The following is a 6,225-nucleotide window of genomic DNA, read 5'->3' on the forward strand; positions in this document are numbered from 1 at the left end:
CTCCCAATATACTCACTATCACAGTGGCATTTGTATTTATAGATTATGTTGCATTTTTCTGGATCAGGAGTGAAATCTTTAACAATCCCGTTAAGGGGTTTTCTGGTGGAATGGGTAATTCTTAAATTAACTGCCCCAAAAGTGTTATCTACGGTTTCTAAAACTTGGTTTTCAAAAAGCTTAGCTTCCTTTCCTAAATATGGAAGTCTTAAATATACTACACATTTGTTTGGGCCGTGTTTTGTAGGGCTGACAAGCTTCGCGGTAGTCCTATTGATAGTTTTTTCAATAACTTCTAAGGAGCCAAAAATACTTTTAATGTTACTGATTTCTTCACTTAGTTTCACCTTAGAACATATTTTATGTGCTCGAAAAACTAAGCACGATATTAAGTTGGTTTTTTGTGAGGTGGGACAAAAAGACTGCCAAGGAATATATTGGCCTACGAAAGTTGGTTTTCTATAAATGGATGTGTTTAAAGAGGTTGGTGTTCTTTGAACTAAGACATCAAGGAAAGGTAAAGAGCCATCAGCTTCATGCTCACGAGTGAACTTAAGTGAAGGATGTAAGTTGGAGATTTGGTCAAATAAATCATCAACATTGTAGTCTGTCTTGTAAGAAATAAAAATATCGTCAACATATCTAAAGTAATTAAGAGGTTTTTCTATATTCGTAAATAAAATGGACTCAAAATAGCCAACAAATATATTTGCTAACACAGGACCCAGGGGGCTGCCCATCGCGACACCGTCGACTTGTCTATAGATGTAATTGTTCAAAATAATAATAATTAATAGATAATTCAAATCTAAATCCACCAATGTTTCCAAAAGAGATATGCCAGAGTTTGCTTTACATGGCAGCTAAGAACGTAGAATTTAGGTTCAACAATTACTTCTATAGACAAGTCGACGGTGTCGCGATGGGCAGCCCCCTGGGTCCTGTGTTAGCAAATATATTTGTTGGCTATTTTGAGTCCATTTTATTTACGAATATAGAAAAACCTCTTAATTACTTTAGATATGTTGACGATATTTTTATTTCTTACAAGACAGACTACAATGTTGATGATTTATTTGACCAAATCTCCAACTTACATCCTTCACTTAAGTTCACTCGTGAGCATGAAGCTGATGGCTCTTTACCTTTCCTTGATGTCTTAGTTCAAAGAACACCAACCTCTTTAAACACATCCATTTATAGAAAACCAACTTTCGTAGGCCAATATATTCCTTGGCAGTCTTTTTGTCCCACCTCACAAAAAACCAACTTAATATCGTGCTTAGTTTTTCGAGCACATAAAATATGTTCTAAGGTGAAACTAAGTGAAGAAATCAGTAACATTAAAAGTATTTTTGGCTCCTTAGGTTACCCTTTAGAAGTTATTAAAAAACTATCAATAGGACTACCGCGAAGCTTGTCAGCCCTACAAAACACGGCCCAAATAAATGTGTAGTATATTTAAGACTTCCATATTTAGGAAAGGAAGCTAAGCTTTTTGAAAACCAAGTTTTAGAAACCGTAGATAACACTTTTGGGGCAGTTAATTTAAGAATTACCCATTCCACTAGAAAACCACTTAACGGAATTGTTAAAGATCTCACTCCTGATCCAGAAAAATGCAATATAATCTATAAATACAAATGCCACTGTGATAGTGAGTATATTGGGAGAACTTCGCAACGATTTCACATAAGAAGGGACCAACACGTGACCAACGCATTGAGAAACTGGATGATCTATGGGACTAATAAGCCAATAAAAAGTCAATCGGCAATAGGTGAACATCTGTTAAATAATTTAGAATGCGCAAAAAACTATAACGATAATATGTTTTCAATTGTTTGTAAAGGACGTAACATGTATCATTTAAGTGTTTTAGAGTCTATATTTATTAAAACTAATAAGCCAAGTTTATGCAAACAAAAATTTGTTTATAACTCTAATTTGTTTAAATTATTGTAAATTCGCTACTAAGTTTTGTTTTTGTTGTATAATTTTATTTTAAGAAAGTTTAAATAAGTCGGTTTCCTCTTATTAAAATTGCTATTAATACTTTCAATTTCTAGTACTTAAGCTTTATACTTTAAATTTTGTTAAACAACTTTATATTAGCATCGCCTAGTACATGTAATTTTATTTACTTATTATGACGCATAATCTTACAATTTTATTAATTTTACTATTTTAGAAAAATCTATTTAGTTATCTACAAAAACTATTGAAAAGGGTAGATTGAAAAATTTTTAGTTAACAAAAATAAAATATACTGCAAAATGAATTGTTGTCTCAAATTTTTATATAAAACAGTATTATTTTTTGAACGACAAAAAATACGCTCAAAAAGTTTGGTCCAAGGACCTAATGTACGAAAAAACCTTTTGCTTATCGAGTTGTACACCAAAACATTTTAATGTTATGTCCAGGACATTAAATAAAATTAATAATACTATCAATGACATTGCATAGTTACGATACAGTTCTTTTTAGACAGCAGTTCTTCCTAAAGTGTGCGAATAAGTTTTATTTTATTTTACAGTGTAGTCCATAAGATAATGATAAACAATAATGAAAATATATGTAGCTTTACTTTACCTTATTTTATATTCAGACGCTGTCTTTAAAGTTTATATTGATAAATTATATTTATAAAAATAAGTTGTTTTTACTAAATTATAGTTTATTTAACGACAAAAAAAGACGATTAAAATAACTGGTCCTAAGACCTGGTGCACGAAGAACCTTCCGGTTATTGAGTCACACAAAAAAAATATTATTTTACAAAAAAAAACACGGAAAAAAATTGTTTAGAAACGGTATAACAAAAAAAATTGTTTAGTAGAACCACTGTAGTTTAAACTATATTTTAAAAGTGTGCATTTCATTGTTTTAATGGTATTTTTTTGTTTATAATAAGTACTATTTTTTAATTCGATATCGTGTAGTAACTTTAAGACTTGATTTTCAAACATTTAGTACACATTTTAAATAAAAAGTTAAGTATTAAGTATTTTTTTATCAAACTACAACTAAGTTTTCAATACTATCGTTTCTTAACAAGCTAACAGTTAGATTGTATTTTATTTTTTATATTACAACACTGATTAAAAAATAAACTAGTGTCAAAACATTGTATATTAAAATTTTAAAAACCACAAAATAATCAACATATAAGTGATATAATTTTTATGATTATAAAAAACGAAAATGTAGCATATTAATCTAACGATAACTAAGAATCCCACATAATCAATAAATACTGAACACTTTAACAAGTAAAATGCCTTAGTAAATATAAAAACAGTTTAAAGCATTTATATACGAAAAATCAAATACCACTAATGTCACTCTATTTAAAATATTAATTAAAACTTATGCTCATTTGAGTTATGGAGATTTATTTTGCTAACTAAATTTTATACTTAAAAATAACTTGGATTATATATATTTTAAAACTTAGCACGTGATTCTCTACGTGAAATTTTTTTTACCATAATTTTTAGGTGGGAAACATTTGAACTTGCTCCAAATTTACAGTTTTTTAAATATTTCTTCTCGAAAAAATAAGTTATCTTTACTGAAAGAAATATTTTAAATATTTTGCAAGTGTAAATTCAAAATATCTGACTTGATACCTGTTAAACTTAAACGTTAGTAAAAGCTAGAGGACTTTTGCTTGACTGACCAAAGTTTTGATAATTTAGTTGTTAAATATACATTCTTAGAAGCTGTCTACTGTATAAAAATTTTGATTTAATTATCACGAGTTAATAATAATATATTAGAGCTACTTTGAATTTTATGGACTGATCATTAGTGTTTATTTAAAAAAGTTTTTAATACATTTTTAAATAATCAAAATATATTTTTATGCTTAATTTAAAAAGCGAGAAACGCAAAAAACATATTAATCTCTGTTTGAATACAGGCTTTCTTTCAAACTCTCTTGAAACTTAGTAAACGCGTAAAGAAAAAACATATTAAGTAAAAAGAAAAAACTACAACCTAAAAAAGAGGTAAAATAGCAATAAACACTTATATTTAACTTTATTTTGTGTATTTATAAGAGTAAATTATAAGCTGAAAAACGTTTAAAGTAAAAAAATTAGAAGAACTGACAATTATGTAAGCAGCTTTTTAATATATCTTGTAGTATGTTGACCAGTTATTTTTTCATAGTAAGCCTTGAAATATGCAACCTTTGCAAATATCTCTCGCAAAATCGATGTTACTTTTGACACAATAAATAATGTTCCATTTAATATCTGTATACAATAAACAGTAAAAATTTGACCATTTTCATTCAATATATATTAGTTTTTAATACAAAATGTTTGGTTGCTAATAACGTTGTAGAAGAGAATTTAATATTTTAGAAATATGATAATAAAAGTTATTAAACATATTGAAGTTATTACTTAATATTAAAGACTGGATTACTACTAGTTGCTTTTAATGAGGATTGGGTTATTTTAACTAACAAAATGTATAAGCCCCACTAAAACGAAAAAAAATCTCAAGCCATTATGTTTTTAGAAAAAAAAAAAGAAAAGTTTATAATAATGAAATAAAATTTACACAGGCATCAGCTTACTTCCAAGAAAAAAAAGCACAGTTCTAATATTTTTTTTCAATGTTAAACTTGCTTTTGTAGATTAGCTTTTTAACTAAAAACAAATAACAGACACAAGACTTTTATTTAATAACTATCTTCAAAGCCTTCAAATTTTTAGCAAGCGGACTGCAGTTATCTAATATCTGGATTATTATGTTGTTATCTAATATTAAATTTACGTTTAGCCATTTGTTAATTAGCTTACTCGTAGTTTTAAACCCAACTTTACGATCTTAATTTATATCAAAAATATTAGTGCGTTAATTTACTGTAGTAGAAAATATGTAACTATTGTTTCTAATAATGTTTGCAGTTATAGTCGAATAATGTTTATATTAATACTTTTGGTATTACAATATAATTTAGTTGATACTTTAGTAACACATGAGTTAAAATTATTTAAACTAAAATATAAACTTTATTGTACTTTTTTGATATTGAGGTAGAAAATTTAAACGATACCTTCATGATTTATAAATTTATGCTCTATTTGAATAAGATTATATTAATCAACTGAACATTCTGTTAAGTTTTTTGAAACGAGTGAAACGTTGTTTTGGTAGTAAAGTTAAAAATTTTGAAGTGATACTGTTCTCCTTAATTATAAGTTGAGAACTTCTTTTGTAATTTAAAAATTTAATTACATAATGCAAATATTATTTGACTTAGATAGTCAAAATTTTATACTAAATGATGTAAAACAATAGTTTTAGCAAACAAAAGCTTATCTACAAGTTAAGTTTGTATATTTAATTAAAAAATAAATATCAGCTTGAACTAAAAAGAAAGCGCATTCAAGTTAGTGTAAAATGAAACTTGAAAATAGGTTTTGTGTTTGCAGTACAGTATAACATTTTACTTGTATGGGTTGTTAAAAAAATATGGTGAAATTAAACGATAACATACAATAAAGTAAAAAAACACAAAATTAATTAGTAAAAATTATACAGACTTATTTTTTAAGATCAAGATAATCAGTCTTAAACACAGCCAAAAAATAACGATCTGTTGACAAAATTTGGATTTTTAGTTTTATCACTCTGTAGTCTGTTAGATTTTTTCACTGTTGTGAAATGGATTTGAAATTTTATAGGTCATAACTTAGTTTTACTTGCTATTTTTAATTAATGTTTTAAATATTTCAATTTCTTGATAAAAATTTAAAATTTGAAACATGAAGACCAGAATCCTAGTTCACTTAGTTTCATGGACGCAAAAGAAATGCATTTACTTCATTATGCTATTTTGAACTCAGCATTAAATCCCCTTCTGGTATGTTATTTTACAAATATAGTTGCTCATCTTTTTATTTCTTCTGTTTGAAATGCAAGTATGCTGTTCACAATTGTTATACTTGATGTAGGCGTATTGAATCACGGAGTACTTAATGACAAATTTACTTAAGGATACTTTATACAAATTTGTTGTGTTCTTTAGAAATCTTTATAATGTTTGTTATTTTACGACAAATATGATCTTAAAGCTTGTACTACTATCTATTATTTTACAATTTAGCAATGGTATTTTAAACACAAAATAACTTTCTCGTAAGTTCGAAATCAAGCAGCAGACTACTCTAAATGTATAAACAAGTTTTACATTAGAAACTT

This window comes from Thalia democratica, chromosome 3 (assembly GCF_965202585.1).
Source record: "Thalia democratica chromosome 3, ktThaDemo2.hap1.1, whole genome shotgun sequence".
In the NCBI taxonomy this organism is placed as follows: Eukaryota; Metazoa; Chordata; class Thaliacea; order Salpida; family Salpidae; genus Thalia; species Thalia democratica.